This window comes from Colobus angolensis, unplaced genomic scaffold, assembly GCF_000951035.1.
Source record: "Colobus angolensis palliatus isolate OR3802 unplaced genomic scaffold, Cang.pa_1.0 Scaffold410, whole genome shotgun sequence".
In the NCBI taxonomy this organism is placed as follows: Eukaryota; Metazoa; Chordata; class Mammalia; order Primates; family Cercopithecidae; genus Colobus; species Colobus angolensis.
Genome location: NW_012117489.1, coordinates 487,849 through 512,289, shown reverse-complemented (window position 1 = coordinate 512,289; position 24,441 = coordinate 487,849). Strand labels below are relative to the sequence as shown.

At 38.5% G+C, this 24,441-nt stretch overlaps 1 protein-coding gene across 3 annotated transcripts in view; it reads left to right on the top strand.

Moving 5' to 3' along the window:
* CDK14 (cyclin-dependent kinase 14) overlaps positions 1–23,416 on the top strand; it is a 487,133-nt gene extending 463,717 nt beyond the window's left edge. For all 3 annotated transcript variants that reach the window (XM_011956201.1, XM_011956202.1, XM_011956203.1), the window contains one exon: positions 19,946–23,416. The gene's annotated coding sequence lies outside the window, so the exon portion shown is untranslated. The remainder of the gene's footprint in view (positions 1–19,945) is intronic.
* Positions 23,417–24,441: the final 1,025 nt, after the last annotated feature.

The window sequence follows — 24,441 nt, the reverse complement described above, 5'->3', positions numbered from 1 at the left end:
CATTGAGATTACCACATCCTAAAATCCACCCTTTAAATATGCTTCAAATAGTGTGCAGTTCAGGGGTTTTTAGTGTATTCACAGAGTTGTGCAAATATCACCACAATCTAATTCCACAACATTTTCATCTACTTTAAAAATAAACTGTATATCCATTGGCTTTCACTGTCTATTCCCACTTCCCCCAAACCCCCACAGCCTCAGGCAACTACTCATCTACATTCTGTTTATGTGGATTTACCAATTCTGGACATTTCATATAAATGGAATCATACATATGTGGCCTTTTGTGACTGGCTTCTTTTAGTTAGCATAATGGTTTCAAGGTTCATCCATGTTGTGGCATGTGTCAGCACTGTCTGCCTGCCTGTCTTCCTTCTCCCCTCCCCACCCCTCCGCTTCCCTTCACTTCCCTTCCCTAATAATATTCCATTTCATGGATATACCACATTTTATTTATCTGTTCTTCAGTTGATAGACCTCTGGTCATTTTCAGTTTGAGGCTATTATGAATAATGCTGCTATGAACATTAAAGTGGCCATACTGTTTTCTCCTTACAGTACACATGATTTAGCAAAGAGAAGGGAAGATGGAGCCACCATTTTGAACATGCCTAGTCCCAGGTAGCCTTTTCGTATTGTCACAGCTGCCGGCATTCACCCATGCAAGCTTCCAGCTTGCTTGTCTATAGCTGCAGCTGGATTTTACAGGCTGTTCTTTATCAGAAAAGAAAATGATTTGGCGTCTGCTTTTCATTAAAAGGAAAACCTTACCAAGGACTCCTGTACCATCACTATCTGCCTAAGTAATTTCTTCTTCTGCATGATTACTGTGTGATTCATTTTTTTTTTTAAAAAAAGAACTTTGATTTCTTGTGATTTCCAGTAATTAAATGAAGATTTTTAGGAGTATCATTTAAACATTCCTCATACATGTTAACTCATACCCTTTATAACTGATAATGAACATTCTAATGAAATGCAACTGTTTATAACTTCTCAGTGGAATTGAGGACAGAATAGAATCTAGTGCTTATCTCCTCCCAAACTAAGCAATTGAAAGCAATATCCAGACAAAACAGAGCCCTCAATATCAGTGGAATTCCAGAGTTGGACTGAGTTTTCAACTTTTTCCACTGGATTCTGAGTCTACCAGTTAAGAGCTAGAAACTCAGGACCAAACTGTAGTATACGTGTAGATGGATAGATGGACGGACAGATGGATGGATGGATGGATGAATGGATACATACATACATAACTGTTTTTAAAATGTCTCTACTGTGTTACGTTTAGAGTAAGAATTTCAGAATCTGTAAAGTTTTAAATAATTGCCAAGCCCGAATCTTCTGTCTTGGTGATCATTACAGAATATGGTTATAGAGAAACTAGTCATTGGAATAAGAAAATAATTCCATTGACTTATTACCAATGTTATACTTTAAAATAAGATGTGACTGTAGAGCAACAATGTATCACTACATTGTGTAATGGTTGATCAGTTTAGAAATAAGAAACTCAAACCTAGTTTCTTTTCTGTAAATAAGAGGATAAAATAAAATCTTTTCAGATTTGAAGTGTTCCTGTTTAGTAACAACCAAGTGCCCAAAACTGTGTTGTTATTTTATTTTCTTTCTTCAGACATGTGTCTTACGTGTTTGTAATTAACAAGATTAAGCAACATTTGACATTCCTGATTATTTTCAACTTAGCATATTATCTTTTTCCTCTTTGTCATTTCACTTCATTATTAATGCTTTGAATAAATATCATTACAAAAAAACAACAAAATAATTTAATTTGGATGTACAGTGTGGATATTATCTTTTTTCTCTTCCTCATTTCACTTCATCATTAATGCTTGGAATAAATATCATTACAAAAAATCAACAAAATAATTTAATTTGGATGTACAGTGTGAAGCATGAAGCTTATGTTACTTCTTCTTTCCTTTATGAATAATTTTATCTTAAACATAAGAAATTTATCAAACCATTGAATAATGCTCATCAACTAAGCCAAGTGCTCAGTAAGTCTAGTTTTTCATTGCAAGTACCAAATATTACTATCCCACAAATCCACAATTATGGGGTCACCAGTTCTTCATCACATTTAGTGTGTGTGTTCATTATACAAATAATAAATGCATTCATATTGTAAAGTATGCAGATAATATGTAAGAATATCTAGTAAAAGTTAAAGTTCTCACCCTGCAGAAAATCTTGATCTCTTTACTATTGATAGTTTATGTGTATCTTATCAGATCATTTTTGATATGCATGACAATTTGCACTTAAAATTTCAAAGAATGTTATTACTTGAATTTTACTCAGATTCTAATTATATGAAATTCAGTTCACCCGATCTGAAAGTGATATTCATATGAGAATCCCAAATTTTTTTTCAACCAGATATTTGGAAACTTTCCTATTGCTAGAAGAAATAAACACAAAAATAGAATGCTGTAAAGAATGTCAGATGTATCCAATACAACTATTGATTTTTCAACATGAAAGCATGAATTTTCTTGTATGGCTTATGGTATTTTTCTCATTACCTTATCAAAAATGTTCTACTGTTTTTCAAAAACAAACCTGTCCTTCCACCTACATAGCATAAGAGTTAACTGCCATCACAATACCATAGAGAGAGTATGGATTTTGGAGTAATAAAACCTGAGTGTTAGTTTCAACTTCACCCTTTAATAGCTGTGAGTTGTTAAGTAAATTATGTGTATTCTCCACCCCTCATTTTCCTCCTCACTGAATAAGGAATAACAAAACTAACCATCTCCCTAGGATTGTTTTCAAGAACAGATAAGTTGCAGTTTTTGTCCAAGGACTTATGATCCAAAATAGACATGACAGACATTGTATCATTCAGGATTGACTAGGTTTTGTGCGTGCTTAATATAACAAACCTTTATTTCTTACACCATATGTCCAAATGTAGACATGGAGTGGGTTCTGCTCATTGTTCACTCAGAGACACAGGCTGAGGCCCCATCTTCACAAGGTGCTTCCTCAGTCACCTTGGGAAGGGAAAGAAATCTACCAAGATAAACACTGGCCTTTAAAGCAGCCACAAGGATGCACACATTTCATTGATCAGGACAGGTCAAATGGCTATGCCTGACTTCCAGGGAAGCTGGGTAACACATTCCATTGAGGTAGAGAGCTGAAAATTAGTAAATAAAACTAATGACCACCACAGAAGTGTTAGCAAACGTTAGAGATAATATAAAGTAGGAAAGGATGAAAAGTCATTCTTTGTTATTTTGTTTCTTGTTTTTGTCTGTTTTGTTTTTGTTTTTAAGTCCGAGTCTCACTCTATCACCCAGGCTGGGGTGCAGTGGCATGATCTCAGTGTCTCGGGTTCAAGCGATTCTCATGCCTCAGCTTCCTGAGTAGCTGGGACTACAGGCACGCACCACCATGCCTGGCTAATTTTTGTATTTTTAGTAGAGACAGGGTTTCACAGTGCTGGACAGGCTGATCTCAAACTCCTGACCTACAGTGATCCACCCACCTCAGCCTCCCAAAGTGCTAGGATTACAGGCGTGAGCCACCCTGCCCAGCCAATTCTTTTTTTAATCCCAGAGAGATGAAAAAAGATTTCCAAGGGAAGATAACAAGTCTGAGGACACAAATGGGAGACTTAGGTGGTATCAGGCATGGAAGGAACATAGCTTGAAAACTTCAGTAAGAAGACAAAGTCAGGGAGGGATGGCATCAAAGTGAAATAAGCTGGGTTTCATATGTGTCTGACCAGAGATCAACCCCACACTTTTAGATCTGAAGAGTGTTGCAAACTTCAGCCTAAGTTTATTCATCCTCAGTTGCCCCTATACATCATCAGATGGGGATATCTGTCCCATAAAATGACCGCAAGGCCACACAACTCCACTTTCCTGTTCTATTCCTGGAACAGGAAATGGAACCTGATATGGCTTTTGGTGTCTGGTCTCACTGTAGCATTGTGGTGTTACTTTTGGCCTTTCTATAGCTCCTAGTGCTTCTTTATCATGAAAGATCACTTACCAAACCAGAGTTAGCAACACCACAGCTTCATACACCACTGACACAATCACAGCAAAGTTTTCTGTCCCCTCAGAACCTCTAAAGAGCACTCTATTTTCTTGGTGCTTGAAAATAAAGGGAGTGAGGCTCCTTTACTATTTACAAGGAAGACATGTCAAACGAAAAAAGTTTAAATTGCATTATGCCAAGTCCAGTTTTTTTCTTAAACTTCCTTAGCTTAGTTGTAGAAAGGTTACAAGTCTACAAGATGCTTAGGGTTCCATATATATATGAATATATATATACATAACTTATTTTCAGAGTATTTCTTCAAACATACCACAAACTGTGTTCAGATGAGGGGTGGGATGTGTTTATGTTTGCATGTATGTGAGTACAGTGAGGGAAGGTAGAATAAGGAAAGGGGAAATGTGAAGCTTCAAGAAGGGGAAATGAGGAATTTCCTTCTTGCATTTGATCAGGTGGAGAACTGTGGTCAGAAAATGTATGTATGCTTTGATTTTAAACTCTTAGTGCCTTCTTTATTTGATGCTCAAGGGAAGCAATGGTACAAAATTAAGTGGTATAAAATTAAAATTGTGTGGATCAGAGAACTGGAGCAATTCTGTGCAAATTACCTCGAGCACCCAAGCCAGCAAGCAGATCAGCGGGAGGAGCAAAAACAGGCATGGTTGCTATGGCAACCTTATTCTGATTGAGGAATTGTGATTCATACCTGACCCCACATTTTCCTTTTCCCTTCTTAATTGGGTCCTGAAGATTTATAGTGCTACCAAACCCTCTCACAGAGAGATACCACATAACCAAAGATAGCTATCTCCTAGCAAGGAAGGTACAAGTAACTTGGGATGAACAAGGTTCAGGGTAGATAAGGCTTAGCCACGGAAATAAAAGTGAGCAAGAATCATCAGAATGCCAAGCTGCAGGCCATGCCCTGCTATACCACAGCCCTGAAATGACAAAACCAAAGTAAGACCATAGAAGACAGGTCAGTTCATGAAGAGCAGATAGAAAACCATGCGTTGTTCTTCTAATGATCAGAAAAACACTCATGGATAAGGGAAACAAACCTCTGTCCAGAAAGTAGGAGGGGAAAGTACTTCTCCAACTTGCATTTCTGAGTTTCAGCTTTTTCAACTCTAGGACAGACTAAAAATATATACCTTGAAAGGTTGCTGTGAGGCCCAGAGACACAATAAATTCTCTTCAACTACTCAGATTAGTTTTCTGCAATCCTTTCTGAAAGGGAACTTATGGGGGGCCCACACTAAGAATAATTGCAAGTTCGTGGCTGATGTTTTTACCTAAGAAGGGAAAATCAAAGTTCAGGGTCATTGACAAAGCCATGAGAAGCTCTCACAATAATTTTTATTTTCACATACTAAATAAAGTGATTATCAATGGTATTTAGTATCAGCAGTAAGAATGGGTACTATAGAATTAACTTCCATTTATCTTTAATCCTGTGTTAATATTAGTACATCACTGGTGACATTAATAGAGAAGAAAAAGAATGGAAAGTGAGGGATTGTATTTAGGAAAAAGAATTTTCTACTCAGCTCTCCAAACTCTCAGGATCATCTAAATAGGGACCCACACTGCCAACGTATGCTTCTCCTGTTGGCTGTCACATTCATCAAATAACCTGATCCGGGTTTGTCCTCTCTTGAAGGAAATATGATGCATAGAATGAGTGAGATATTTTGTTTATTTTGGTTTTGTTTGCTTGATTATATTTTTCTCATATGGGGGAGTGTAGGAAATCATGTTAGACCATGCTCCTTGTTCAAAAGGAATTTACTTCAAACATTTAACTTTTCTAGAAGGTATTTCCTCTGCAATACGTTCTAAAATTATGGCTAGATGGTGGAAGTGCTGCTTGATGCTTCAACATTCTGACATCATAATCCTGAGGTTCTTGACCTTGGATCTGTGGGTCTATTAATGGAAATCAGAAGGCCTATGCACCATCTGAAATTGTATGAAAAAAATCTGCATGTAGTTAAATATATGCAGTTTTCTGGAGTAAATTATCTTGACATTCACCTGGTTCTTAAGTTTGGCAGAGACTCAGAAGGTTAAGAATTATCACAGTCTGAGTTCTTTGTGTCTGTTCTCTTCTTGGCACTAGTGTTTATCGGTGGATTGTCCACTGAGGGTTTGGTGAGAGTAGGAAAGAGGGGCAACATTAAAGAAATGTTTATTGTCTTGGAAAAATATGTGATTATAACATTTAGAGTCCATATAACTGTGTATGGCATAGCAGATTAAAGGAAGTGAATGGAAGTTGGTTTCAAATTATGTATTTATCAAATCAATTTGGAGGCATTTCTTAAGTACATAAAAGTAAATCTACATATGTTTGAAGTTCAACTACAAAGAATTTATGGTCAAAAGAGATTACAGTTATATATATATAACTATATATACTATATACAGTATATACAGTAGTATATATAGTATATAGTATTATATATGTGTATATAGTACTGATCAATGTAGCCCTCCAGTGACCATGATTGTATAGTACGTTTTGTCAGATTCGTTACCCACAGTTTTATTTGGAGGTTCTTCAAACATAAAGCTCTTCTTGCCATTAATTATTTTCTAAGCCTCTAAATATTTCTTTACTTGATTACACACACCATTAATCTGAGCAGTTCTCCCCTACTCTGTCTGGTTCAGCTATGTCTTATTTGAATCACCAATCTCTAGTATGGAGACAGTCCTATCCATACCACATCCCAGAGAGCTAAAGAAGGAGTGACTTTGTTCTCCTGTACATTTTACCAGACATACATCAGTCCCTACAAATCAACCTGGTAGAATTTCTTTTAATAAGGAAGTACTGAGAGAGACAAGATTTAACTATATCATGTAAATCCAAGCATGAGTATTTTATATCGTGTTTGGACCCAAGTACTCAATAATTGATTATGAAAATTATATAAATTTTAGCACTAAAACTCAAGAGGTTAGTAATTAAAAAACAAAAGAGCTTTTTCATTTTAGCATTTCAGGCTCAAGCTCATCATGCCTGACATCTCACACAGAGCAAGTGAATTTAACAATTACAAAAAGAATAAAACTAAAACAGCTTATTGGAGCTGATTGGGCTGATTTTTTTTTCAATTTGTATACTTTGCACAATATATGGTCTATTAAATTATTCTAAAATGAGCTGTGGGGTTTTTCCCCCCAGGATAACATGAAACAACTAAATCACTAGATTTTTTTTTTAAATTCTAAATGACACCAGTGTTGCAAAGTCAGAACTTTTGAAAAAGACTTAACAGAGGGCCATGAGACACGATAGGTGCTTAGGGTGCAATTTTAATACCAACAGACTGGAAAACAAACAGCATAACCCAGACAAGACGTGACATTGTTCTTTAGCATCCGTGTGAAGAGGAAATAAGATCTTTCTGGGATGTGCTCCCCAGTCACAGGTGTGGAAGAGAAATATGTTGCATTCTTGATTTACTGCACTGTGTGGGAGATTCTGGTTAGGGGCAAGGAAAGGGAGCATTTCATTGCTTCTTACAATGAAACTTCAGCTCAGTTAATTCGGCTGGTGCTTTTGTTTCAGTCTGCCACAAGTGAGCAGTAAAAAAACATGAAGCATCCCTTAATCCTATGAGCCTGGGGTGTGCTGGCTCCTCTCACTGCATTCTCCAGCTCTGTTGCCAATGGAAGTGAGAGATTGACCCCAGGCCTGCAACCACTGTTCTTTGCTCTGCCACTAAACCACTGAGCTGCTGACACTTTAATTGTTTTCTACCAGGAGGAAACCAGTTGTGTTGATGTGAATGTCTTATTCATCAGACATTACAGGCTTCCCATTTTTAATGAGCTGACACTCCTAGTTCAATATATGCAACCACAGTGAATCAAGACAAGAGTATAGTAATGAAGTTTTCTAAATTATTGTAGTTACTCTTTAAAAGATTTGATGGTATTTTGGAACTCCCAACGCTACAATTAGAAAGTCTGTCTGAGTTGTGTATTAATCGAACATGTGTGAGTTATGAAGGACAGTGGTGTAGTAAAGATAGGAGTTATAAATGTGTATTTTTTCCTTTTCCTTTTACATGCATTGACAAAAATAGAGACACGAGTGAACAAACTATTTATAAAGTACCTTAGGCATCTTTCTGATGTATGAAAATGTCCAAATTATCTCCATGGGCTATGTTTTGAAAACTGCAATACTTGGGAAGAAGCTTAGTTTCTATGTCATCATTTGTCCAGAACATTGAACATTTCTCATGGGTGGAATAAAACATTTCAATACTAAATGTTACAAACCTGGTACATTGTGGGCAGTTGCAGCAGTCATTTGAAGAACCAGCTGCATTATCTGATTTGATGGCATCCTAAAGAAGACAATTCTTTACCCACAGACTTTACAGTGGCAGCTCAAGACTTCACATATATGAAAACTGTATGACTGCCCTTGGGTTGGAACCTGGGACTCTCCACCCAAAGCCTCCAACTCCTCGTCTCTGAATATAGAAGAAAGCCCAGACCCCTAAGCAGGACATTTCAGGCCCTTTACTCCACCACCCTCGCCTACCTTTCAGCTTTTCCTGTGTCTCTTATCTGCATCTATATCCTAACAGGCAAACATGTGCCTGTCCCATTGGCCAGCCTATGCTTCCCAGAGTCCTTGCCTGTGCAAGAATGCCCTTCTTCCTCCCTTTCTAGGCATTAAATTGTTACATACCTTTCAGTTATTCCTCACTGCAGTGGCACCTCTAGGATAGCACTTATATTTTCCATGTTGACTTATAGTTAGCTGTTGTCCCAGCCACCTCCCCTTCCCAATCTTGAGCTCCTTAAAGACAGCAGTGGCGTGTTGGCAAATATTTAACGGTTGGCTCTCCAGAATGACAGTAGAATAGTCCTGATTGATCACGCTTGTCTATGTCCTGTCATGTAGATACTCCCATGATGGCTGATTTCAAGAGTGGCTGTGTTTAACAACTGTCAAAATTCCTGAAAAGTTTCACATTCACATCTCTTGAGGCAGGTCAAGCCAGTTCCAGAACACCACTGGAATCCATTTTTAATAGTCCGTGTAGTACTCTCCTCTTTCATCCTAAACACTTTTTTTTGCTTAAAATAGATGTTAAGTAAATGTTTCCTGAATTGATTTAGGCAAGTCAATTGATGCTATTGCTCCTTCACCACCAATCTTACAGCAGGGGTTATTTCTGGCAGTGATTCAGACAACATTTGTACTAGTTCTCATTTCAGAGAGGTGGCCTTAGCCATCTCCGCCATGCCACACTGCACAGGCATGTGTGAATTTAAATAGATGGATTTATTCTGAATTGTGGTGAGGAACAAGTTGATGGTCTTAAGTTCAACAACCTCATTAGAGGAGAATGTGATTGACTGTGATTTCAACAAAAAACAGAGAAGAAAGCCTAAATCACAGAGTCAAGGTTGTGTTTCTTCCAAGGAGATAGGCAGAAAAACTCTATACAGTCTGGAGAGTTGAGAGGAGAGAAGGCTGCTGGCTCAGTTCCCATTTTATTTTCACCTTTTACTATTCTCAGTGTCTCACATTTGTAAAACTTTTGTGACTCACATTTTCAGATTGGAGTGTCAGCATACTTTTCATTTTAGTTCATGTAATATAGTGCCAAACCTTGTTACCTCTGTTTTTATAATAAACTTGGAAGTTACGACTGTGCATTTTAATCCTGTTGTTCCTGTGATGACCAGCTTGTTCCATTTTGCACCCCACCCCCTCCCATTTTAGAACCAAAAGTCCTAAATCCTCCGCCAGGTGTGGTGGCTCACTCCTGTAATCCGAGCACTTTGGGAGGCCAAGGTGGGTGGATCACTTGAGGCCAGCCTGGCCAACATGGTGAATCCCTGTCTCTACTGGAAACACAAAAATTAGCTGGGCATGGTGGCATGTGCCTGTAGTCCTAGCTACTCTGGAGGCTAGGACAGGAGAATTGTGTGAACCCAGGAGGCAGAGATTGCAGTGAGCTGAGATCATGCCACTGAACTCTGGCCTGGGCAACAGAGCGAGACTCTGTCTCAAAAAAAAAAAGTCCCAAATCCTGGAAACCTCCTCAGTTCAAACAGAGACAGCTGGTCACCCTAGTTCCTATAAAGGTTGTGAGTTCTATCATGACTGCTTTGATATTTAAATCTGCAGTATACCTCCTATTGCAGATGTTTCAGAAGACACTGAATCACTGACTAAAAGGATTAGAACTTCTTAAAAATTTGAGTTCACAAAATCTGTTATCTTCCAAACAGAACCTTTCTTCAAAGGTCCTATCTTTCAGGCACTTTTATTAAATGAAAGAATACATGGGAACATACTTTGGATAGGAGAAAATGCCATATGAGCACAAAATGCTGGTATTTATTTCTCATAATGGTACACATTCCGTTAATTATGTCTTTCACAACTCATCTTGGATTCTATAGAAATATAGCAACATGCTGTGATGGGATAATTAGTATCAAAATACGTTAACCAATTATAATTTCTTGTGGAGTGTGTATTAGAGGGCTTTACATGTAGTATGCAGAGTCTTGGCTTCCATGGATGAATATTCAGTGATTTCTCCTTGGTCGAGCAGTTGTTCATTGGCACTGTTGTGAAGCAGATTCGTGTTGTGAAGCAGCTACATGGGAGCTAGTTGGCAGGTGGCTTAGCGAGCTGTCCAGCACCCACCATTCCTAGCTTGGAATTGTTGACCCTCCTCACTGTCCGCAGACATTTCCTGGTGGAAACGATGTGCTATAGTGGTGTCCGCAATGTGTCACTTCATGTCACTGTCAGGATGTGTCCTCACAAAAATAGACATTTCTGCTGTAATGTGACATCTGTGTTCCTACCTGTGTTCAGCAGAATACTACAGTAAAAGTTGCAGGGCTTTTGTGGTGGGGGGGAGATAAAGTAAAGGCTAGTCCACCTCAAATATATTGAAATTGATAAGCGCTGCACTCAGAAAAGCAGTGAAAATAAAAATGCTAGTAGAGTTTACAGGTGAAATAAACTTGATGTAGGTTGAGGCTGCCCAATTTTGGATGCAAGGGCAAAATGCTCAAGGATCCAGGAAGATTGTACAATAAACAGTCAATTCTAAGACAGAGCATGTCTAAGACAGACCAAACCAAAAGGAAGCATGTGGGGTAAATAGGCAGTATGTACTGTGCAGTAGTGCAGGCCTCTTGGGCTTGCATGCACTGTATTTAGGTATCTTTCTCATGGCTGCTGTTACTTGGTGACTCAAAATAACATTGGAAAGAAGTCTCCCATGAACCAACATGACTTCTGGTTCATGCTGACATCATTCTGTATTAACCAAAATTATTTGTGATCTAATTTATGCTACAGAAGTGCATATTTTGTTTTGCAAGTTTCTGCTAAATAAGATGGTTCACAAAACAGGTTGAAAGTTGTAGGCGACTGTATGTTTGGAATTCGAAACCCTAAGCATGAAAAACTGCTTCAATACATTAGGTAATAATACCAGACAAGTTTTAATTTGGAAAAAAAAAAAAAAATCCACCAAAGTGGAGTCACATCTTCTCTAAAATCTTTTAATTAAAATCAGACATGAACCCCTGTGTTTCTCTATTAAATACTTGGGTTTTAGTCGTTTTATGAGATTTGTGTATATGCATTTTAAGTTGAGAAAAAATGCACACACTGCTGAATGACTTTGTATTTGGTTTGTTTAAATATAGTTTAGTAGGACTGTAATATATAAGGAGGGTTAAGGGTCAGAATCCTATTTAATTAACTTATAACCACTTGGGAGTCAGTCACTTGTAAAGGTATGCTGAGCAAATAAGGTTTCAAATAACGTGAAATCTTTGAAAAGAATATGCCACCTTTGGTGAAGGCTTTTCTATTAACCTTGTCATTAAAACTGTTTCAATGAACTACTTCAAACCTCCCAGTTTTTATTTATTTATATGATATGTTTAATCTTTTTAAAAAATGATATATGTATACAATATTATATGATTGTTTACAAAAAAAAAAAAGATTAAATGTGGCTTGGTGTATCTAAGAAGACCTAAATCAGTACTTTTCCCTATGCTTGTTTTCCCGTTGACTGAGAGAGGAAGAAATCCCAGAATTGCCATTATTTTGTCCATGTGTGTCTAAAATATGACCAGTGTTTTCCATTTGCATAAATCTGATTTAATAAACAGTCACACCATTAAAATAGAACATTCTTTTCAATGAAGGCTAATTACACATAATATAATGCCTGGTCTTTAATGAGGATTTCAATAAATGTTTGTTGATAATGATGATTATTAAAATGATATGTTAAGTCTGTCTCCTCATGTGAGAAATGCTTTGTTTTGAAATGTTAGACTTACAGCTTTGCCTAAAAAATTTTTAATTAAAATCACCACTTTGGCATGAAGCTTAAAATGTGCAAAGTTGCCGCAATTAGCGCATTGTGCATCCATATGGATGTTACCAAACAGCTTTCAACTTAAAGGATTTGGGCTATTTTGAATGATGGGCCTTCTGTTAAGCTTAAAACAAAGCCCGTCTATCTCTGCATTCATTTTAATTAATATTCTCTTGCTGGTCTCAAAGATGTGTTCTCTTCTAGGGAGAAGAAGCTGATTATCGTAAATCAGAAATAAGTTACAGAAGGAGGTTTGACTAATTTTCTACTTCCTTCTGTTTCATACCATTTCCTCTGACCCCTACCCCCTTCTCAAGAAGCCTCAATGCAGTGTCAGAGAAACTGGAAAACACTAATTTCAGATATTCTAAAAGAAAACCTGTATTTCTAGCCAAATTATAACACATTAAATTCACTCAAAGAATAAGGAAATTAAGCTGTCTCAGATTTTCTGAACTCAGTATAAAGTTTAAAATGTACCACTTTGAGTCCAGCATCCATATAAAATCTACAGTATAAAATTTGACTATGTTATATACAAATACGTGTATATATATGTATTTGATATTTTCACTTTAGAGAGATTTGTGCTTGCCTAGGTGCTTACAGTTTAACAACTTTATGTGTGGACTTAATTCTCTATAATAGGAAACGCTACTTGAAGATGAATTAGATCCAAAGATTTGTTTGTTTTTCTTGATATTTTAAGCAAAACCAAACTCAAAGTGGCACCGTCTTGTAAGTGTGTTTTTTTCTTTTTCCGGGACATTGTTCATGTGAAACCTTATTGACATGGTACTTGGGGAAGGGAAGCTTTCTGGACTTTGTTCTCGACAAAATCAGAATAAATTCTTTAAACAGTTACGTGCTTTAGTTAAAGCCCTGGTTTTCTGACTGTTCAAACATCTCCCCTACAACCAATCTCCATATATCTTTCAGAAGGATATTTACTCCAGTGGTCACTGGGATCCTCTGACTGCCTGGGTGCCCAAGTAGGCCCATTTTGAATGCTTGTTTAAAAGGCATACAGCTAAAATGACTTTTCAAATTTTCATGAAACTCTTAAGAATAGGCTAAATGTGAAAAATTACAAAGCAGAATTGTAATTTCCCGGAACACATGGGTAGAATAATTCATCCAACATATGGCTGGAAAGGCACAAAATCAGTAAGTCCACTATAGAACACCTCCGTGGTCCTGTTTTTCTCTTTCATTCCCATTACACATCCACCAAATTTGACACAAAGATATCCTAATTTTTTCATTATTACCTGGATTATTTATTTTTATTTCCTTTTTGAAAGCATGTAATTAATTGCATGCCTATCTTTAAATGCCTCCTTATATATCAATATTTTGAATTCTACATTTGCGAAGGAGGTTGGAATGAGTTTTGTTCTAAAGCTAATACATAAAGCTAAATTTGGTCAAATTATAATTGTTTTTTTCTTGAAGAGAACCTAAACGTGTTGTAGTTTTATACTGTCTTTACTCTTATGAGGTAGCTTTCTTTCTGTCAAATGTTAGTATTTTTTTCTTCTCTGTTAGGCATATTTACAAAGAAGTCTCTTAAATAGAAATGAGCGGATTACCTCACAGCTTCACATACATCCTGGAAAATATCCTGTTCAAAATTTAGGTGATGAAAGGAAAACCTACAGTTGTTTTAATTTGGAACCAAAATAATCACTTCTCTCCAGTGAGGCTTAGAGGGGGAAAAAATGTGCCAAAGTTGTCTTGTAGAAAAAAGAGTACTTTGAGGAAGGGCAATGCAGCAGAAAAAATAAAAATAAAAAAACACAGTCAAACAAATGCAGAACCTTAGAGTGCATAAATAGGCCAGTGAAACGCAGACCACCTGATCACATCGAAGCACCCTGAGCGGGAGTCCTCAGCAATGTTGTCCCTCCGGCGTGTAAACTGCATGCATGTGTGTAGGGGTGTGTGTGTGTGTATGTACACACAGAGATTTAACAGGAAGCACAGAGGGAATTAGAAAGAGCCTGGCTCATTTTTAATTTGGGTCTGTTTGCTTGCATTTAGCACTTAAGGGCTTCTACATTCAGTTCGCTCAAAAGAGTGATGAAGCACTCCTTGCTTATGCCTCAAATCAGAAATGCATGAAGTGCAGCTGCAGAGATAATACATTTTCCCCAAAGGCTTTGGCTGAGCAAATTAGGTGTCAATGGGGTGCCTGCGCAGGCAGTACTCTCTCTAATTAGTCTCTTGAGCCTAGTTGGTGGCGGGTATGAGATGATCTAATCAATTGGTGTGTGTCTGATGGCTCGTGTAAAAATCCTACCAGGCAGACTCTCTCCCACAGGTCACCCACCTGCACAGCGGGACTGCTCATTTTCATTTTTCATCTCCTCCATCACATGATGCTGACAGTTGGTTTTAAGAAAATTGAATCCAAAAAATATCTAGTTCATAGGGCACATGGGTCAGAACAAAGTTGCATTATGGGTACCAGCGATCCAATTAATTAATATTTATAGCCAAGAAGCTCTATGTAGATATTTCTGAATAAGGATTTTATCAATCAAATCCAATTTCTTGTTTAAAACATTCATTTCTAGAGAGAAAGAACATTGTAAAAGCTGAAAGCAAGATAAAAATGGCATCCATTAATCTTATGATTTATATACCTATGAGTGGCTATGCACATAGTTGAGCTTATAATTCGTATTCATTGTTAATTTGTATTGCGCGTGCAACATATTTTAATAATAAAGGTAAGGGAAAGGTTTACATTGATATATTTTGCTTCCCTGTGATTCCCTCTCTCCTTCTACCTAAATCTCCACTCATCAAGTGCATGATTGCATTTAGATTTTCTTAAAAATTTTCCAGCAAAAACTGACCTACCTTATATGTACTCATTGAAAATTGAAGCTGATGCTGCCCAAGGAAGGAGAAGGGACATTCCATGCTGCCGGCTGACAGCACCAGGCAGGGGAGCTGGTACAATTTGGGCCATTCGGAGTCATCTCACAGAGATGTGAAAGAGTCTGCCTCTCATTGGCACCTCCCTTCTAAATGTCTAAGCCCAAACCTAAGTAATGGGCTTATCATAATCACTGTGTTCACCATTTATTATCCAGTTACTATTATTACATATTATCCTTTATTATGCAATTCTGTTTATGCCCTGGGTTAGGTACGTGTGATTCTCTTAGAGATTACACTCGAAGAATCAGGACAAGGCAAGAACAAGCATCATCGATGTCTAAAAAACATCTTAACCCAACAGGATAGTAAATATGCCATTGACTGTGGTGACAACATAGTTTATTGTTATGTGAAATTAGATGTACTGGAAATCAAATCATCCCTTTCAAATATAATGTCATGGAGTTAAAAGAAAAAAAAAAGTAAGTTTTGCCTACAGGAAGGTGTTAATCCTACCAGCCATCCTCAGGCTGGCGGTGTATCTGTGGATGGCCTGCTCTGTGTTCAGTAACTGTGCTATTTCACAGGCATCACATTTGCCTTCAGTGAACGTGCCATAGGGAACTCTACATATGAGAACATATTTCATCCCCAAGTTTTCTGATTCTACAATTTCCCCTTTATTCATTCAGCAACTGTATATTGAGTGCCTGAGCCAGGCCTGGGCTGTGCTCTGGGGACACAGCAGTCAACAAAATCAAGCTTAAGAACATACTGATGCCACCTGTCCCCTGACTTGCTCTTTCATAGGAAGTGTCTTCACACTTCAGGAGGAACTAAATGAAGTCTGTGGTTCAGGCGGTCATTGTGGGTACCAGGTCTCCATTCTGTTGATTAAAGTGGTGAAAGAGGGGAGAGCCAGGAAAGACTACAGCATTTGGATATAGTTGTAGGAACTCCATGCCTGGGCAAGCAGATACCAGGACAGACCTAAAGCTCCCATTTAGCTGGGGTGGGCAGGCTTCCAGGAAGAGCAGGAATCTCAACTGCTGTTTAAAGTACATGGAAGAAAAAGGACAATTTTGTCATCTGCCTAATAAAAATGTCAAGACTGATAGTGGGGTTGAGGATTGGCTGAGGATGCCTGTGGATAAATGTGCTTGAAATACTATGAGGATGAGTGCTCTCTCTTCTTCATATCATGGTCCTCAAGAAAGATGCCAGTGCCTAGATCAGAATGCATAGTTACATGGAGCAGCATGTAGAGCACGTTATTTCATTTCCCTGAAAGAACAAGGGTAAGCTGGGGACAAAGGAGGTTGTTCCCATGTAATTATTTTTGCTAGGGTGGTGAGTTCTTTAAGAAGAGGCTTGATAAAGGCATATCTGCACAATCAAGCAAGGATGAGGAGTGGTCAAGTGAGCCTCATGGAGAACCACCCACAGGCAGCAAGGATTTGAGATAATAACTGTTGGGATGTAGAGGTAGCAAAGGTCCTATGTGTGGTATCCATCTACCCCCAGGCCTCTCCTAGAAACTTAAGAAAGGGCTTTTGTTTACATTTGGCTCAGTTACTGAGAACAGAACTCTCAAGAATACATGGTTACCCCTACCTCATACCATTTACAAAACTTCACTCGAAATGGACCAAAGATCTAAGCGCAAGGGCTAAAACTATAAGACTCTTAGAAGAAAACATAGGAGTAAATCTTCGAAACCTTGAATTTCACAATGGATTTTTAGATATAACACCAGAAGTATAAGCAACAAAGGAAAACAAAGGATAAATTGGACTTTGGCAAAATTAAAAACTGTTGTACATCAAAGGACACAGTTAACAGAGTGAAAAGGCAACCTATGGACTCAGAGAAAAATCATAGTATAAGGGATTAATATCCATAATTTATAAAGAACTCCTACAACTCAACAACAAAAATACAACCCAATTTAAAAATGAGCAAAGGACTTGAATAGATATTTCTCCAAAGAAGATATTCATATGGCCAACAACCACATGAAAGGGTCCCCAACAGCCTGGCCATGGTGGCTCATGCCTGTAATCCCAGCACTTTGGGAGGCCAGGGCAGATAGATGGCTTGAGCCCAGGAGTTCAGGACCAGCCTGGACAACATGGTGAACCCCTGTCTCTACAAATACAAAAAATTAGCCAGGCATGGTGATGTGTGCCTGTAGTCCCCACTACTTGGTAGGCTGTGATAGGAGGATCAACTGAGCCCAGGAAGGTCAAAGCTGCAATGAGCTAGGATTACATCACTGCACTCTAGCTTGGGTGACAGAGCAAGACTCTGTCAAAAAAAAAAAAAAGGTGCCCAACGTCATCGATCATTAGGGAAATGCAAGTGCGAATCAGCTGATACCCACTAGGATGGCTGTAATTTTTTTAAAACAAACAAATGTTTTGGCGAAATTGGAACCCTTTTACATTCCTGGTGGGAATGTGAAATGGTACAGTCATGATGGAAAACAGTTTGGTAGTTCCTCAAAAAGTTAAACATAAAATTTCCATATGACTTACCAATTCCACTCCTAGGTGTATACCCAAAAGAATGGAAAACAGTGTTTAAACAAATACTTGTACATGACTATTCAGAGCACCACTATTCACTGTTAGGCAAAAGTTGAAACAACACAAATATACATCAACCAATGAATGGATAAACAAACTGTAGTATATTCATACAACAGAATATTATTCAACCCTAAAAAACAATGAAATACTGATTCATGCTACAACATGGATGAACTTCAAAAACATTATGCTAAGTGAAAAAAGCTAGACGCAGTGGGTAACATGTTGCATGATTCCATTTGTGTAAAATGTTGAGAATAGGTAAATCCATAGAGACAGAAACATTAATATTAATAGTTGTCAGGGACTGGGACAAGGAGAGAATGGGGAGTGACTGCTTAAAGGATATAGGATCTCCTTTGGGGGTGATGAAAATGTTTTAGAACTAAATAGAGATGATAATTGCACAACATTGTGAATGTACTAAATGCCACTAAATTATATTCTTTTAAATGGTTAATTTTGTTTTATGTAAATTTTGCTTCAATTTTAAAAAATAATGGAAAGTTAATATGCCAGAAACTCATCATAGTAAGTGGGGGAAATGAGCAGATGGTGGGGATGATGCTATTTCTTTCTTTCTTTCTTTCTTTCTTTCTTTCTTTCTTTCTTTCTTTCTTTTTCTTTCTTTCTTTCTTTCTTTCCTTCTTTTTTTTTTTTTTTGTGAGAGGGAGTCTTGCTCTATTGCCCACGCCGGGGTACGTGGCACAATATCGGCTCACTGCAACCTCCACCTCCTGGTTCAAGCGATTCTTCTGTCTCAGCCTCCCGAGTAGCTGGGACCACAAGTGCACACCACCACGCCTGGCTAATTTTTGTATTGTTAGTAGAGATGGGGTTTCACCATGTTGGCCAGGCTGGTCTCAATCTCCTGATGTCGTGATCCGCCCATCTCGGCCTCCCAAAGTGCTGGGATTACAGGCGCGAGCCACCGTGCCCGGCCACTATTCCAGTGGTTCCTGAGCGTAAGAGTGGAATTTCTGCTCTCTGGACAAGGTATTGCTAGGTTGCTGCTATGCAGGGGTGATGTCCTTGATGCCACAGCCTGTGTGGGCAGCAGCAGGACAGGTGCACTGTGAAGTCTCAAAAAAAGGACAAAACCTTTGTTATCAGGCACCATCCAGGGTTCCCCCTGCATCTGGGAAGATGACTCTCTGGCCCCGTAGCTGGGGACACGAAGTCCTCACCAGGCCTTAGTGACCAGCAGCTTCTAAACTTAGCTAAGGAACTGGTTCTGGGACTCAGTGCAGCTAATGAACTGATCCCTTAGCTATGTGCCTTGAACCTGGGAGTGTTTCCACCTATCCTGGCAAGGCATTCTTTTCCCATCCAGGAGACTCAATTAAAATGCTTACGGGCCAAAAAGAAGTATGGAAAGAGGCAGAGTGAAGCTTCCCTCTTTTTGCTTGAACCATTCACCCACAAGTTGTTATTGTTTTGAGCAGGCATTATTGGAAACATGCAGTCCTATACAGGATGTTGGGAAGAGGCTGCCAATTCAGGTCACACTGGCCAATTTTCTTTCTGCTGAAACTGAAATAATGATAATAGGCAACCAAGGAATTATATACAGCTGAATTATTTTAAAAGCATGTATGTGATCCATTTTTCTATTTCATGTTCATAAAAATGAACATAATGATATGTCCTTTTAATGGTCTGTATGATGCTACAGGCACTTAATTAAGACCAGTATTATTACTAATGATTTAGGGAAGGAAATTTGCTGAATTTCTTTTTCTCTAAATAATCCAAGGGGAAGATAGACCAATTCAATTGGTGGAGTTAAATGATTTTAAGAGAGGAAAGTGTAGTCAGAGCATTTGTTCATCATATTAGAAGGATTTTTTTGGTTAAGGAAACTATTCTGCTTCCTATTTATGTGTTTGGAGTGGCTGTAGGGAATATCAGTGGGCTCGCTTTGGACTGACCAATTTTGATGTCTCATGTAATTTAGGAAAAATGAATGGTGTTGATTTTTTATATAACAATTTTCTATTTTCCTCCTTCCAGGATTAAGTTGTCATCATTCTGGGAAGAAAAAAAAAAAACATTAATGAGGAGGCCAATAGTATGAAGGGAATCATGGATCAGTTTTCTTTCGCTCCCTGTGGTGGATTTCACTTACAAGAAAATTGAAGCTGGCAAGACCCTGTTTTCTCTGCAATTTATTTAAAACCTTGCACGCATTTGGATACCTTGTGATTTCCAAGAACTATGTGAAGATTAAGCTTTGCTTACTGATACATGGCATGTATTCTTTTCAGTCTTTTGTGTTTGATTTTGTTTGATTTCCCTCTGCAGCGCAGTGTCTCTGTAAAGGTTTTTATGCTTTCACCAGCCATGTCTTAAATACATTAAGACAACACATTTGGTGTTCACACTTCTTCAGTAATGTCTGTACTTGAAAGCTACAGAGTGGCGTAAAACAACGTGTATTTTCTTTGAGAGCAGTGCACATTTTGCAACCACTAGGAGGGAAATTTTCTGCTAAAGCAAACCGCTGTTCTCTGACTTGACAACTTGGCCCCTGACTATGGGGCCCCACCTGTTGCTTACCTTTTGAGGTAATTTTGCAAATGTGGTTTTTTTACTTGGAAATAACTGCACATTTATATATAGGATATTGGACTCTGCTTAGCATTTGCAAGCCACATAGCATGACTGTTTTTTGAATAGGTTGGAATTGAAAAAATAATTATCAAATGTTAAGAACAAAGAAAGGGATAAATTGCTTACATTTCAACCTCTGGAGATTGAGGTAACTTTTTGTGTCTGGGTCTTGTCAACATCTTATTTTTTCCATCCATTCTGTTACACTTTGTATTTTCTAACTGTAGAAAAGAGTGAGGAACAAAATGTTTTAAATCTGGTGCAAAAGAGCTGTATCTGTTGGATGAGCCTTGAAAGCAATCTTGGCCTGTTAAGACTTACAAAGTAAATTACAACGTGATCCAGTTCAAAGTTTGCTCAGTTACAACAAAGCACCTTTAAAAAGAAAGTACATTTTAAAAAAACATTCCAAGCCAATTGGAAGACATCACTGGGTTCCTTACTTTAAGACATCTCTGGAATAACTGTTCAAATGCAGGTTTTAGAAACAATGCAGGAATCTTGCTTTAAAGATGGAAAAGGGAATGGCTCAGCGTCCCTTACTCAAGGAGTTGAGGGACCTTGAAGGATGAAGGCGAGTATGTGACACTGGGGAAAAGTGGACCAGGCATGTCTTTTGCTTTGATCTGGAGGGAGGGCTGCCTGACGCAGGCCGGCTCCTGGTGGGGCAGGCCTCGCTGCAGAATGCCCAGTAGTACTGCGGCCAAGGGGGCAGTTAGGAGACTTCATCTAAAGCATGAAACTTGGATTCTCTGTACACAAATTCCTATGGAAACACCTTCATGTACACTGTCTTACATTTTCCTATTAGTCAGAAAGAAGGAGAGAATGAGTGAGTTCTTGAAATGTGTCCCACTGTTTTAGGATCAAGAGTAGGAATTAGGAGCCAGGTTGACGAGGACTTTTTCTGAGAGTTGGGTGAGGGTAAAGCTTTTGTATAATCAAGCTCAATACACCAAGGAAACTGGACCCAGAATTCCTAAACTTTAAAATGGTGCTGTCTCCGGAGTGGAGTATGGGTGGTTATGTCATCGTCATAGTTCATCCTATCCAGATGTAGCTCATTGTAAACTTTTAAGTGCTAAGCAAGGAATTATTTACTGATTGATTTTAAAGACAGCAGAAAACACCCAAGTGTAGAATGTCTACTGTTTGCTACCTAGAAATCTTCTCCATTCCTCTTTCATACATTCCAACCCACTGGAAGTCTTTAGAGGTATTTTGATTTAAAATATACTTAAATTAGGATTTCGTAAAGAAAATATAGGGAGAAAACTTTACATGCTGTTAAAAATGACCTTTCCTGTGATTTGTTTTGAATCATTCATTTGGAGAAGACATAACTTTTGTATTTCACTAAGTTTAAAGCAAAAGCAACTGATGATTAAATGTTGCTTTTTAATAAGGTTTTTAACTTGAAAATATTTAATGTTGAAAGACTTCAATTAGGGCTATTAGAGTTATATGTCCCTATCACAGGCAACTTCTTCGGAGAAGTGAAATATAACACTACTCAGTGGAGGGAGAAATCTGTTTTGTTACAGAGACATACCTCTCAGAAGGTCAGGAGGTTTTGAGTACCCTATCCTTGCCATCCATACAGGAAATCCGAAGTTTGGTGTGTGTGTGTGTGTGTGTGTGTGTCTGTCTGTCCCCCTCTCTCTTTCTTTCTCCCTCCCTCTCCTCTGTCTCTTTCTCCCCCAAATCCCTCTCGCTCCCTCCCTCCCTCTCTCCTTCCCCTATTTGCAATTGCAATCATATTCTTCCTCTGCTTCTTTTCTCCTCTGCCCTCTTTGTGGACAGTCATGAAAATCAATTCAGACTGTGTTCATTAGCAGATTTATTATTCTGTTGAGAAAGCGCTGGAATGTTCTGTGAGATTATTTTTGTATGAAGGAATAGCTTGAACTCAAACAGATGGTAAGAATAGTACAAACACCTTTAGCACATCACTGCACACACAGTATTCTGAAAGGAGATTTGACACTTAATTCCCATTTTCTTAAAAGAACAGTTTTGTTGACTTAAAAATATAAGATACATAGGATGTGAAAAAAAAATGTTTGCAGTGCTCAGCAAAAAATAGGGTACATAAAGCAGGGTGGCTGTCCATCCACTGATGCTGGGGTGAGAAGCGATTTCTACCTCCCAAGAGTGATTAGAAAGTTTCCAGGAGCACCTCCAGGCTTGCAAAGAAAGTGAGGCCTCTTGGTATCCTTTTCTCAGTGTGTATATGACAGCCAGTATAATCAATACCCTAGGTTATGTGTCTACATAAGATACTCACCTGTGAATATTATTGGTTTTGTAATCTTTGTTACATAAGAGGATGTTTAGGCTGTATATACCGGGGTAGATTACTGCCTGCCCCCTATACATAGGAATATGCTGCATAATTGCGCATAACTTCCATCTCCCTTACTGGCTTGTAGGCAGAGGAAACTGTATATGTTACTGCCTTGTAATTTTCTCATACACCAAAAACACAAAAAAAAAATCAATAAAATAAGCAATCTTCTATTCTCATTCCTTTTCCCACAGCAGTGTATTTTAGAGGCACATACAAAACCTACATTCTCTAGTTGGGAGTGGATTTTTAAAATTTTCCTTTTATCTTTTATTATTTTTTTGTATGATGCACTGAGATGTGTACTTTCTAACAGGGGATTGGTACCCAAGAAACGTGGTAGCATTATTCAGAAAACTATTATACTTTCAAACGACACATAGTAAGGAGAATGGAATAATACATGTTGCATATTTGTTACCAGTTGTAATTTGTCTGTATTATGAAAGATGTAATGGTTTGTCAGCTGTCACTGTTGTTTTCTTGTAACATGATATGGAATAAAGTATAGCAGAATCTCAGTACACGTCCTAGGTACATCTTCTTGGTGAATGCCCAGTAAGAGCATATACCATATCAAAGAAACATTGACTTAAAAACCTCTTGAACACAACCACTCTTACACGGTGAAATAAGAGAACAAATACACAATATGTGGAAGGAGTAAGTTAGGTGGAGTGGTCCAGGAGTCTGTTAAACCCTCCTCTTTCCTTGATTTGCTGTGCCAAATTTATGTAAAGGAGTAGAGGCCATGTGAAACAGATCCACGAGCTGCAGGATCTTCGCAGTCCCCCCGGCCCCTTCCTGATGCTCACACATGTCACATGTTCTGCACATCTCAGATGCGTTTGGAGCCTTTCTGGTTTTGTTTAATGGCAGCCCTATTTATCTTTTATTGCCTCCTTCTCTATTTTTTGCACATATTCAAAGATGGGGTGAGTAGGTTACCCTCCACTGAATACAAATCAAAGCTTCAGTGTACTGGGGTTCTGCCAGAAGCCTGACTGTTCTTTCTGAACTGAGCTTTCTTCCCTGAGCACCACGTAGGGGGCATCTGCACCTAAAACTCCAGGGCATTCTTGGGATCCCACGTTTGGATTGACAGTGCCAACCTGGGAGGCCAGTCGCTTTTCCATCATCACCTTTTCCTTCCTGTCAGATATGTCATAACCCCAAACAGGCCCTCGTGATTTGATAAATTGCTAATAATTTCATGCCAGGTATTTGGTGACTTAAAAGTGTTCAGAGGCCGGACGCAGTGGCTCACACCTATAATCCCAGCACTTTGGGAGGCTGAGATGGGTGGATCATCTGAGGCCAGGAGTTCGAGACCAGCCTAGCCAACAAGGCAAAACCCCATCTCTACTAAAAATACAAAAATTAGCCGGGCATGGTGGCGGGCGCCTGTAATGCAGCTACTCGGGAGGCAGAGGCAAGAGACCCGCTGGAACCCGGGAGGCGGAAGTTTCCGTGAGCCGAGATAGCGCCACTGCACTCCAGCCTGGGCAACAGAGAGACTCTTAAAAAAAAAGAAAAAAAAGAAAAAATG